The sequence below is a fragment of the Pezoporus occidentalis genome, unplaced genomic scaffold (assembly GCF_034315485.1).
Source record: "Pezoporus occidentalis ecotype Australia unplaced genomic scaffold, CSIRO_AGI_Poc_V1 ctg62, whole genome shotgun sequence".
In the NCBI taxonomy this organism is placed as follows: Eukaryota; Metazoa; Chordata; class Aves; order Psittaciformes; family Psittacidae; genus Pezoporus; species Pezoporus occidentalis.
Genome location: NW_026915966.1, coordinates 706,854 through 720,614, shown reverse-complemented (window position 1 = coordinate 720,614; position 13,761 = coordinate 706,854). Strand labels below are relative to the sequence as shown.

Below are 13,761 nucleotides of genomic sequence, written 5' to 3'. Positions count from 1 at the left end.
ACCAGCCGCAGGTCTGTAAACAAGGGCTTGCCCCCTGCTATCAGACAAGCAGCAGTGCCTTGAATTAAAAGCAATTCAAACTGTTCATGTCCTTCCAAACCCAGCCTAAGCTGCCTTTCTTGTTACTCTGGCCCACATCCCCCTGAGTAGCCCTGCATCTCTCCACCCGCACAAGCTCAGCCAGGATGAGGACAAGGAGGCTGGGTTGTCCATCCCACAGGCACCACTGAGCAGGGAAATACCAAGCTGGGAGCAGGCAGAGCATAGATATTGAGGAGAAAGTGCTTGTTTATGTGAAAACACAAGGAGGCAAATAGTTGACATTAAGATTTCAGGGAGGCTGTGGGACTGGGCTATTTCTTTCAGCCCTCACACAAAGGGGCCTTTATTGTCCTCACTGTAAAACAGAAATTATATTGAAGGGCCTGTGGAATTTCTGGGCATTTTTTCCCCTTGGAGACTCAATGGCTCGCACTCCAAAGCGACAAATTCAGTAGGATGCAAAGGACAAGTTGTTCATATGTGGCTCTGCATCCACCTCCTGCCTTGCTATAGCCACAGCTCCCCCAGACCTTTCACCTTGAGAAACCCCTACTGCCTGCAGCACCCAGAGGGGCACAGCCCAGAAGAGCCTGACCAGGGACCAGGGTTCACCCGTGCCTAAAGGAGCTGCTCCACAGCTCCCCATCCTTTATTTCTCTCAGCTCACAGGTTTTTCCATGGACACCCATTCCCTTTTAACTCTTGGTCATCCCTGAAAAGAAGCCCAGATGGACAGAAAAGCCACCTCCTCCAGGAAGCAAGGAGAGCCCTTTCTGGTCCCCAACATCTGGCCATAAGCCATTCCTACAGCCAGTTTATGCCTCTGATCCCTTTGGGGCACTGTACATCCTCAGGGAGGACTTAACCTCCTTGTCCAGCGGGAACAGGATGACAATCCATCAGCAGCTGCCGTCTCGATGGAGTGTGGAGGAGGAAGCAGTGCTGGGGTGAACAATGAGCGCTTTGTCAGCCCAGGCAAGGGAGATGCAACAGAGCAATAAATGTTACATGCTAAGCTGGTGGGATGCTTCAAACAGATCAGCTTGTTCATCCTTTGCTTCCCGGAGGCCCCTGCAAGGAATTCTGGCATTGCCACTTCAAATCAGTGCTTAGCTTGAAGAAAACTTGTCTCAAACGTCCAGCAAAGCTTTCCTACTGGTTGGAGCTCTTAATTCCCAGTTTGAGTTTCCCTAATAAATCCCAGATTGCTCAGCTTCCATAACACTGGTTCGTGAGCTCAGGCAGCAGTTAACCCTTTGCAGCCCCAAATAACCTCCTTCTCCTGTTTTATTTACCTTCGGTGCCTTTTTCAGGATCAGCTGCACCCTAGGGAAGGAGAGCAAGTACTCAAAGCCTGTGTACTGCATTCCTGTGGGACTGCAGTGTCTATCCCCATCCAAGATCCATGCCCCTGCAATACGGCACATGCTTCATTGCTTGTGCTAACTGTACAAAGCAGTGCTGTGAGGAATGAGTGCAAGGAATTCAGCTTCATCTTCTGCATGCAGAAACACCAGGCTATCATGGTGCATCATCCACATGTGAGACCCAGATACAACCCACCTAATTATTGCACCTAAGAAGAGCAAACTCTACAAAGCTCCATGAATGTGCACAGTGCCTCTTTGGGAATGGTGCTGTTGCACACTAAAAAACCAGGCAGTTTTCATTCACATAAGCCTTTACCAGAAATATACTTTCAGAGTAATTGGCAGCACTACCAACACTTTCTCTGTGTGTATGAATATCCATAAGGACATCTACAGATGCTTCACACAAGCATGTCTGGGCAATCAAGTCTGATGTTCTGCTTCCCAAAAGCATCTTTTCAAGAACATCTATGAAACTCATTTTCAAAGACAAAAGCATGATGATTTCAGCTAAGAAACAGAACAGGTCAGAGTGTAGCATCAACCCACCCAGTGCTCAATGTTAGCACAGGTCAGAGTGTAGCATCAACCCACCCAGTGCTCAATGTTAGCACAGGTCAGAGTGTAGCATCAACCCACCCAGTGCTCAATGTTAGCACAGGGTTGTTTGTGGCAGGTAAGGGATGCAGTCAGCATCGCATCCCTACATCTCTGACCTCCTATTGCACCTTCCAGAGCAGCTGCCTGTAACAGCCAGTTTTCCCACATTTCTTCCCTCCATTATTATAACACAGGCATGACACACTCCTGCTCAGATAGCGAGTGCTGCTCCAGAGCTCTCAAAGCACTGATGGCCATCAGCACCTTCTAAACCTCTACAGAAACAGAGGCTCCTTAGTGCTTCCTCCTCCACTCAGGCTGTCCTCCAGTCCCTTTCCACCCCTGGTTAGACCAATGCAGTGGGCATGACCTGAGAGGAGACTCCAGTACCTCAACACTGAAAGAGGCTCCTCACCCTTCCATACACCCAGCTCTGTCAGGGAAGAGCCACCACCATCACCACCCCCCAGCAAGCTCAGCCTGGCCATTTCCTGAGGCCACAGTGACAAATGTGTCCCAACACGAGCATCCTGCCAAGCTGCATGTCCCCACCTGATTGACTCCAACCCCAGCAATCTGAGGGGTTGTTATTGATGCTTCCACTCAACCCATATTTTATTGAAAACACTCCAGTGTCACCCTAGACACTATAGTCTCTCATACCCCCCCACTTCAATCCTGATGCTTATAAACACCCTGGTAATAATAAACCAACCACAGTAGAGCCATACACCTCAAATCACAGCCAGAGCAACCACCTTGGAAGCCCTATGGGATGCTCTACTCTGGAGACTGAGCAAGGGCCAGGATTTCATGTGTTTATGAATAAATACATTTGTAAAGACTACATGGTTTGAGCTACACATTGACTCAGCATAATGTTGCCTGGAAATGAGCTGGCTTGGGAAGTTCTTCTAGTGCAGCTTCTGTTTTAATGACTCTTGCAAGACTCCCACAGCTCACATTGACTAAGCAATGCAGCAAACCTCGTTGTGAGCTGCATCTTCCAAAAAGCTTAATCACACATTCCACCCATATGAACACCCCCAGAGAAGTCAGATTATGTTCCCTGTGTACAGAATACATCTCAGGTGGAGATTTAATAGCTTCCCTGCCCTTCCTCCCTCCATCAATATGTTATGACACAGACATGACACTCCTGTGGCAAGTTTGCTGGAAACCCCACCATAAATCCGGGTGGTTTTGGCTTTCAAGTCATGGGGGTGAATACTTTCTCATGTCTTCTCCATATAAATCCTTCAGGAATGCCATGGCACCTTTCCAAGTGCTCTGGCTGGTAACCCAGATGTACCAGAGCAGGGAGAGCACCAGAAGACGTGGTGGCAAGGTGCACTCCAAATAAGAAGGCCACCCTGTGACAAGTCTCAAGGGGTGCCTTGCTTCTGATAGCCAAAGGCCATGCTTTGGAAAGCTTTCCTGAGAAAGCTGTTGATCCCAACTCCCCAGCCCCAAATTTCACCTTCTTGCCAGCAAGAAGCTGGTACAAGTCATTGCTTTCTTGGTCCAGCGTCACCCTGTTGATTCTACTTCAGGTGTCTGACAGTGGGGAGTATCAGAGCCGAGTCTTAATGCTACCAAAGTACATGTAATGACCACGTTTTTCCTAGTAATCGTTTTCTTGAGACAGGAGCCATGTCTTAGGAAAAGCAAGCCATGAAAGGATGGTCGTTTTTCACTGCAAGATGACCAGTTCAATGCAACATTTCCCAACCAGATTTCTCTAGCAGAAAACACCCAGTCTCTTCTGCAGGGCTCACATGCACCTCAGTGGTGATGCTCTGAGTCTTGTAACCAGAGTAAAGCATAGGCACGGGTCCTGTCTCACCAAGGGTGCCTGCCCCAAGCAACTCTCACCCAAGGAACACAAGTATATGGAGTGACTTAGCATGAGGGAGGCTACAACACCCATGCAGTCACCTGCAATGCTCTTCCAGGGATTCTGCCACAGCTCCAACACCCCCGGTACTCATGCACATGGTAGAAAACCCAGTGCTGGTGGTTATAACGCACCATGGTTAGTCTGCACACAGCAAGGACTGGATCTGGGATAGATGCTATCACAGGAATGAAGGAAGAGGATGCAGGCTGGCAGCAGAGCCAGGCAGGGATAGCAGCTCTAAGTATTAGTCAGAAAGAGTCAAAAGTTCATGGTATTCCCACAGCAGAGAAGTGCTGCAAAGGCACTACCCTCGGGTTAAGGGCTTAAACACAAGGGGAATGATATTCACAGCAAGGGCTTCCTCCTCTCAACAGAGCATTTGCTCCCTCTCCATGAATACGAAACCGCAGGCAAAACTTGACACAAGGCAAGCCAAAACCCCAAATCCAGGTAGAGATCAGCTCTCCAGGCTGAGGTCTCAATCACCATGGCCAAAGTACTCTTGAGCAGCTCAGTTTCATCACCCAACAGCACGCAGATGGGGTCACGCACCAAACCACATTACATCAAGATTTACATAGCACCATGTGTAATACACGTAGCTGAGTTACATCCAGGATGTGCCATGGGGATGAGACAACCTCAGGGATAATACTCTGGAGTCTGAAAGCTGAGGATAAAGCTTGGTTAAAGACCAAGATGTTGCCCTGAATCCCATCCTCATACAAACAGCTCAAACCCCAGCTCAGGATGCTCACAAGCCTCAGGTGTATTCATGGTCTTTTGAAGCCTGGCTCTGCCAAGGCTGAAGAGGCTGACACATAAGCAGGCACACTGTGGAAAGAGCATCTCAGGCATAACTGGAGCTGTCATCAGTCTGTGTTTCTCAGATGGCAGACAAGAGGGATGAAATTGCTGCTGTGGAGGAGAGCAGCCAGCCCCAGGGCATGCACTGCTGCTCCCAGAGGTCCTTCCTACCTCCCACCTTGGGTACTGGCCACCCAAAGCATCTGCGTCCTACATAACAAACATATTTGGGCTATGGTGAAGGCAGGCATTTTCTTTACCCAAAAGATTTTCTGCCACATTTAACACAGATTCAGGCTCAGAGAGATGCTGAAGCACAACAAGAACTCCAGTCTGGGCACACATGTGGCCTCATTTACAGGAAGGTCTATCTATGAGGGAAAATAAGGTATTTTCTCCCCCATCACAGCCTCCCTAATACTTGGTTGTCCTCAAACACCCCCCAGCAAATGCCTTAACAATACAGGTTACAGCAACACAGCAAGGAGACTTGGCCCAGATCCTCACCCAGCATAAATCAGTGCTGCATTAAGGGAGCCAGAGCTTTGTGACAGCAGCAGATCTGGCTCGGGCTCAGCCCACAAAGCCAGCTGCCATCAGCCTAATGCAGCACAAATTAAACATCAGGTTTTCCAGTCGAGCCGTACATCAAAAGCAGAGCTCTGTGATCCAAGTTACAGGCGCAGCTTCAAGCTAATATTTGTTTTTCCTTAATTACTGTGCTATTAGGCTCTGCAGTAAACTTCACTTGATAGGCAAGATGCTGCTGGCAGCCAGAGCGAACTGCTGAAGATTCATTTCTATTGACGGCCACTTATCTAACACCACAACCACAGTGAGCTCTGTCTGGCCAGTGAAATTCAGACCACCTTTCCTGCTGAAACACTCCTAGACAGGATCATGCATATTCCAAATCTGGGAAACACAACAGAAGTACCAAACACCACCAAAGGGTGCACTCTGCTGTTCAGCGGTGCCTTTCCATCATGTAAAACAGCCATAATGTTAACTTGAGTATTGCTGGGTTTCTGACTTGTTCCTGCATCCCACAGGATCAAGAAGGATGCTCTGGATCCCTGCTTGCTCCCCCTCCCTGCACCTTCCTCCCTGTTTTGCTGCCTGTAGTCCCAATAGTTTCACAGAGAGGAAGCAGACACTCAGGGAAGCCACACATTTCCTTTTTAGCAAGGCATCCCACAATGTGACTCAGCAAAACACAACACAAGCACAGCACGTGTGTAGGAACCCTGAAAGGATGGTGCAAGACTCGCGGGGTGGCTTGGATCCAGATCCAAGTTCAGCTTGATAGCCCAGGGGAGCTCCCTGTGCTGGCAGGAGCACTGAGAGAGCTCAAATCCCTTGCACTGAATGGTTCATCAGCAGCTCAAACACTGCCTTGGCAAGTCCCCACTTACGGCTGCTGGAGAAACCTTCTCCAGTATTCATTGGAATGGACATCCCCACTGCTGTGAATGGTTTCTCAGTTGCAAGCTGATCAGAAATGATCAGATCAGAAGTTAATACAGGAGACATCTCCTGTCTCACCCAGCAGCCTGGTCTGAGAGCCAGGGCGATACTTGCTCACTCCCAGAGGGAGCATGAGAGATGCCACCTCTTTAAGGGAAACCTTCCATCCATGTCATCAACAGCACTTCAGCAGTGCTGACAGCTGCTATGAAGAGCCACTCTGCTATAAGACAACTGGGACATGGCACTGGAGGTGGCAGCATGAAGTGCTCTGTGGTCCTGCATCTATAGGCACAGTCTGGTACCCAGGCTGAGTTACAGCCTGCAAGCAACCTGCTGCTGGTTAAGGCACTGGGATATAAATTCATCCCAAAGAGGAAAGAACCTCATGTGGCTGCAGTCTCCAGTAGATGAGGACCAAAGGATGGAGCTACTCTTCCATGGATTTCCTGGAAGACCAAGACAGCCATGAAAATCAGCTTCCCCACACCTCTGTGGCTAGAAGCAGGAGGCAAAGCTTTCAACCAGGCTTTCTCCTCCTTCCTTTTCTACCCAGGCTAGAAGCAATTTGGGGCAAGGATTGCATTTAGCTAACAGACCCCAACCTCTGCAGCACATCCCACCTTGCTGCATGACAGCCCCCTTTGTCCGGATGGATTTGGAAGCACCATGAAGGAGCTGTGCTTGCAAGCTGCTGTCTCTAGCGGTGGCCACAAGGGATTTCACTGAGCAAGAGGTCAAGCCTCTGTGGTTCCCAATACTTCCCTTTCACGGGGCACATTCTAAGTCTTAAAGCACTCGAGTTGCAGTGATTCACAGCACTTCTGAGGCTGGAGGCACCTCTGGAGATCACTGCTCCAACCTCGCAGCAGGGGCAGTGGCAGCAGGTTGCTCAGGACTGGTCAGATCGTGTATAACTCAGAATGGACTCTTCCGCTTTAACTATGATCCCCTTCAATCATGGAAAAAACGACTTTCGTACAAAGGCACTCAGGTCAGGCAACATCCAATCTCCACAGCAATAATGACTTGAGCTGGCTGAAAATGACTTGGGAGGGAAAGAACTTCAGCTCAGAACTATTTTGCTGGAATAAATCTGCGCTTCAGAGCCGTTGCCTTTTCGACAAGATGAGAAACTCCAACTGGAAAAGAGCCACTTTGCATCAAAAACCTGATCAGGCAGGAGAAGACTTTGCCTTTCGCTTAAAACCATCTCAAAATGGAAAGTTCGCACTTCGTCATGGAATTCTCCTTAGCACAGGAAAACGTTTCCCAGCCAGCTCCATCCATTCTGATTGGGTTGCTCTGCCAGTGACACCATGCCTCAGGCACAGCATTCTATGCTCACCCCAATGTGCCTTAGCTCCTGGCTGGGGTTCTGCAGGGCCCCAGACTGCCTCCCACTGAGCAGCGCTTCTCTCCAGCTGGACACATCATTGCCCAAGCATCTCCCCATCTCCAAGCCAAAAGTATTGCTTTGTGCACAAAAATCCTCGCTCCAGTGATGTCCAAGCCTGTGTTTTGGCTTTGCTGGGCTCAGGGTTGCAAACCCCAGCCCTTCACGAGCAACCTGGCCCTTTGAAACGGAGCAGGAGCAGACAGACAAGGTCATCCCTCCACTCCAACGTGCCTGTTCTGAGAGCCCAGCACACATCCACGGCACACCCCGCATTCCCTGGAGATGCCATGCAGGAGGAGCAGGGTGTGTGCACGCGCCTTGCTGTCCATGAGCTGGTCCGCATGCAGCCTGCAACGTGAGCCAGGGGCTGAAATAGCATCTGCTCTTAGCAGGAAGATGCTACGAGGCTGCGACACCCGCCTGCCACGCCAGAAATGTTCAGCATCCAGCCAAATCAGCCTTGAGGACAGCAATACCGGGTCTGTACAATTAATCTTCCAGGGGAAGAGAACATCCCCTCCGCCTGCCCTTAGGAAAACCAGGACACCCGAGAGGGAGCTTCCACATCCCTCCCTCCTGAACAACAAACAGCAGAACAAAGGTGAGGGCATAAAAGGAAACCCGGCATGGACCTGGCACCAAATATAACTCGGGAAGAGGACAGTTGCCTACAAGCAGCAAAACCTCTCCTGCACATGGGTTGGTTTATCCGCAGGGATGGGTTTACCCACATGGACTGTGGCATTGATTCACTCAAATGACTTTCTCGAGTGATTTAGCTATAGCAGATTCTTCTGAATGTATTTCCCCCCATACAACTCTCCACAGCTTCCCCCAGCCCCAGAGCCTGCAATGCTGCTGTCAGAGCAGCCTGCACACAAGGATAAAGGTTTTACATGTCCAGGAAAGGAAATCCCTCCAATAGTTGCGGTTGCTGAGTTATGGTGGGGTTTGTGCCTTTGAAGGACCCAAGTGATGGAGGTCACTTGGAGCAACCTCCTGATGAGTTCATTTTCCTGCGTGTTAACAAGCCTTTGGCCTGAACAGAGCTGAAGGAGAACACCACAGAACAATTTATCCATCTTAAAAGGCAAAACGCAAGCCCATGGATCCATCGGGAACGCCACAGGAGCATAGATGAGCAACCCCACAAGAGCAGGCTTTGGGTTCGAGCAGCCCTTTCCTAAGCAAACCTTTCCTTCAGGATCCGGAGCTGGGAGGTCAGTTTTAACTAATGAAGCTGTGAACAGCCCTGACAGCAAGGAAAGAGGCAGGGCACTAATGTCATCACTTGTGTGACCCTTCCCGTGTCTGCCATCTGGGATCGCTTTGTCAACGCTTTCACTCAGCACAGGAAATTCTCCCTGTCTTTAGACCACATCTCAAAGGGGAAAGCAGCCCTCACCCAGCCCTCACAAGCCAATGACTGAACCTCTGCTCACTTCAGTGACACATTCAAGCTTTCAGGCAGTTGGTTACTGATTCAATATCACTCAGCACGGCTTTCAGCCACAAGCTGGAGATGAGGCACAGGTTTTGCTCAGAAGAGCATGAAGAGCACACCTAATCCCAAAGAGACCTTCACAGGCATCTGAACCAGGACACCCTGACTCAGTGCACACCAGCGCAGCTGTAGAGCAGCCCCTTTGCGCCCTTTAGATGGCAGCAACTTTCTCAAAGCTGCAGAAACACGTGGATAAGGGGAAAAAAAAAGATGCAAGTCTGAAGGTCAAGAGATGAATCCAGGTGAGGAAGAGGTCGGGAATAGAGCTGGGCACGCACAGACTTGAAGGCTGCACTGTTACAGCCAGCAGTGCCAAATAAAGGTAAGGTGATCTGAAATGATCTGAAGAGATTTGTGGTGATTTCTAGAGCATCTGGCAGGGAATTTGTTAACGCTTTTCTGCAGATGAGGTGTTGCACACAGGCTGCTCCATCAGCAGGACTCAGCCCTGGACCCATCTGTTGTCACAGGGCCAGAGGTACCAGCAGGACACACGTGCTCTCACATTGAAGCCTTCAGATCATCATCCACAGTCAAAACCTTGTGCACTGCTCTTCTACAATATCCCCAAGGTATTTGCTTGCAAGTTCCCTGCATTCCTCACACATTCCTGCAAGGAAGCTTCCGATAAGATTTCCAAAGGAAAGCAGCTCCAAAGAAACCTGCACACCAGTTCCTTCAGAAACACAAGGGCTCATCACTGAATTAAATCTTACAGCACTCCTTCCTGAGCCCTGAGCAAGAAAGTATTCCCGGAATTCCTCTGTAGCTGTCCCTGGAGAACAGCTCAGCCCTCTGCAGTGCTCTGCTCAGCCCTACAACACCCTCTGCTTGCTTCTGCCCTTCCATCCACTGCAGAGAAAATGAAAGTGAGAATCAGAACACGATCATCCCAGCATCTTCCCTTTTATTCCCAAAATAAGAGGGTAAAAACCAAAAACGGAAGCAAGGAGTTGCTATAGCAAGTACCCCACAGGGCTGCCCTTCCCTTGAACTGGTAGGAAAGGGATGTTTCAGATTGAGTGCTTCCTAAAGCTGCTTGATGCCAAAAGAGACAGAGGTACCCTCAAACAAAATGGAGATCACTAATTCTATAAGCATCCAGAGGTTTGCGTTGCCAGCCATGACACACCCTGGGCTGGAGTTTCCTTAGCAAAAGGTTAAGCCCTCTCCAAGATGCTGGGCTTCCAGAGCGAGGTTCCTTCTGTTCCATCAGCCACATCCAGTCCATCACCTGCAGGACTCAACCGCATACAAAAGGCATTTAACTCCCCAAACCACTCACTGGACTTGGGATAATCCATGTTCAGAGGAGCCAAATCAGGGCATTTGGATACAATTAGTGCTCCTAATCTGTCCTGAAAGTCATCCAGGGCTGAAGCTGTTCCAGCCACACATATGGCTTAGAGCAGGAAAGGCACAAGTCCCTCGAAGCATCCTCTCCAGTGTGTGTTTCACAACAGTGCTGCTCCTCACTCTAAAAGGAAAAATCACTCCTGTGTGTACCATGAAGTTTTCTTTCTCAGCAGAACCGATCATGCCTCCCCTATAGCAACTCTGCCTCCTCTCTCCAGCCACGCATTATCAAGCCCCTTTGTGACTCTACAGTAAGCGTCTATGGGCAAGGCAGAACAACGTTAACTCCTGAGGCTGCAGGAAGCCAGCAAGCTCACACAGACACCTCCCTGTTCCACAGCAAACGGGCCTCTGCCACATCCGAGCTAGAGGAATGTCAAACCCCACCACAGGACACAGGCTGCAGTGTTTGGAGCCCAACAGGGCTCTCCCCATCCCACACCAGCACCAACCCAGCCAGGCTGTAAACACACCTGGGTCCCTGCACACCTGGAATCACCACATCTTGTGTTATGGGGAGGGAAAGGGTTCTTTGCCCTGTTTTAGCAGCTCCTCCTCTTCTTACATTCATGCCCTGAGGTCAGCAAACGATGCCAACCCAGACCCAAAAGCCCACTGCTATTCACCAGACACAGGCTGCACCCCTGTTTTGGTGCTGCTTATTTGCCCTAGCTCAAGCTTACCTGGGATGCTCAGGACATCACACACTATAGAAACTCCGATAGTGCATCCAGGCAATGTGGCACCCAGCCCCAACTGCTGCATGACACTGAAGAGTTTAACAGGACCCTCTGACATAGCAAGGGGCAAGATATAACATGGTCTAGTGAGCAAGTGTTAGGTGACAGGACACCACAAAGGAAAGAAGTCAGGTATCTCCTACTACTTCTCCAACAGAACTCCAAGTTTGTGGAGCTCAGCCTCACCTACTTGGGTCTCATGTTGGATCTGAATTTCAGATGGATCAGAAGATTTAGGTCAAACCTTCTACGTCCATCCAGTCTGTGGGAAGATGCAGGAGGACCAGAGGCTGGCTCTTAAACCCAGGTAACCAGCATCAGCTCCAGGTGATGTCTAACAGATGAATGCGAATGGCTCTGGATGGGCAGAGGAACACCCAATACCCCAACTACCTCATGCTACCCCATGGTCATCCCAGGATAGCTTAGAGCAACCCCCAGGCTGCCTCAAGGACAGGGGAAAGTAGCAAGAGCACCTCGATTTCCTCATCATGCTTCAATCCCTTTTAACGTGACTCCTGCATGTGTTTTTCCACTACACAGAGTGCAAAGGGAACAGACCCTCCTTTCAGCCAAACCAGCCAGGGCTGTGCTGAACTCACCCGAGCCTTTACAGTTACTGACTCCAGCTCTGTCCAAGCCAGACCACAGAGGCACAGGAGGAAGCAAGAGCCCATCCAACAGGTCACCGGTCCAACATCTGCTTTCCATGTTCCCCTGGGCAGGGCTCCAAGTGCATAACATACACATCTGTCTGTCTGTCTCCATACAGCACATGCCTTTGTCCCCTCCGACGCTGCTGACCAGTGACCCCAGCAAAACCCGGCAGAGCACGGTGAAAAGCAGCTCCCCAAGAAACACACCTCATCCCTGGGGACAAAGCAAGGCTGCACAATAAAAGCTACAAGCGGAGCAGCCGTGATCCCCACCCAGAAGCAGGGCTGTAAAGCAGCAAAACCTCTCCAAGTACAAACTAGCAGCGCCATAAAGAGCATCCCTTCACTGCAGCAGCGTTTCTGCCATCCGCAGCCTGAGCACAGCAACCAGTGCTTTTATAACCCCTCCACATGGGTGGCAACAGACACCTGCAGCAGGATGCATGGACAGGGTGGAGGAATCAGTGGAAATAGGTGCTCCATGCTACAAGGGTGCTGAGGCACTGGCACAGGGTGCTCAGAGAAGCTGTGGCTGCCCCATCCCTGGCAGTGTTCAAGGTCAGGTTGGAAACAGGGGCTTGGAGCAAGCTGCTCTAGTGGAAGGTGTCCCTGCCCATGGCAGAGGGTTGGAACTGGGTGAGCTTTAAGGTCAACCCTAAACCATTCTATGACACAATTCCATGATCACTTAACACATTCACTTGCTTCGTGCAGGTGTGCACAGCACACACACACAGAGGCAGGCTCTCATGCCTCTGCAGAGGCTGGTTGAAGCACACAAAGTCATGTTTAATGTTCACCGTGTTCCTGCTACATGCACCGCACCAAGCTATCTGCCGCAAACACACGTTCCCTGGCCCGCACCACCGGCTCCACATTGCACAGGCAGTGAAGCCTTAAACAGCCAGCCTGAAATGAGCCACTAATGGCTGTAATTAGCCACTGGGCAAACTCCACTGCTGGGATCAGTGGGGAGGGAGGGAACTTACACCCAGAGAAGCAGCCTTACTCACTTAATTGAGTGTCGCTGCTTTGTGCTGAGCTGCCCATAACAAAATCCTCCTGTTTTCAAGTATTTCGGGGAATGCATCACATTTCCCAAGGAGGCAACTCCTGACTTCACTGCAGAGATTCAGGGTGAACTGATCCCTAAGGGCATGCACAGGGAGCGCTGACCCCAGCACACTAACAAGCCAAGAGCAGAACTAACCAGTTAGTTAAAGCAAGTTAGCCAAACATGACACGGAACAGCCACATTTAGCACAACACAGCCCCATGCTCTAAGCACAATCTCAGTCCCTCTCACCTTGGCCAGCTGCAGACATGGAGTTCACTGGTATTTCTCCAGTTTAAATTTCAACCCAGTTGAGATTCAAGCTTATAAATAAGAAACAAAGATACAGAAGGAAACCAGTGATGGGCAAATTCCCACACTGGAGGTACACAAAGCTGGCATCCTCTATGGCACAGGGCACTCCCCAGCCCTGGGCAGCCCTTACCTGCACATGGGTTTCTGAAGGTGTTGATAGAAGGTGTTTCCATCCGTGTCAGGCTGTTGAACACATCCTGCTCTGAAGGCTCCAGGATGTCCTTTAAAAAAGCATCCATTTTTCTTACATGGGGATACAAAACTTACACCCACAAATATAACACCACTCAATGCTAAGTGGCCAAAACACTTTCCCTCCTGTTTTTCTCCTCAGGGACACCCAGGCCAGGAGCAACTTGGAGGAAGCTGCTGCCCTGCCACCAAACACTGGGTTACTATAGAGACACTATGCAGCCACTGCTGCCTCACACACCACCCAGCCTGGGGTCAATGGGAGCCTGACTGAAAGGATTTCAATCTGGCTTCAGGCGTTAGACACTTCACCCAGAGCTCACTGCTTTAGGTAGCATTGGGCAGGATGCAAAGCCATG

General features: G+C 50.1%; 1 protein-coding gene across 1 annotated transcript in view; it reads right to left on the bottom strand.

Annotated features, from left to right (window-relative positions):
* The window catches only part of TEKT3 (tektin 3), a 68,635-nt gene extending 55,202 nt beyond the window's left edge, over nucleotides 1–13,433 (bottom strand). The window contains exon 1 of the mRNA XM_062639866.1: nucleotides 13,341–13,433. The gene's annotated coding sequence lies outside the window, so the exon portion shown is untranslated. The remainder of the gene's footprint in view (nucleotides 1–13,340) is intronic.
* Nucleotides 13,434–13,761: the final 328 nt, after the last annotated feature.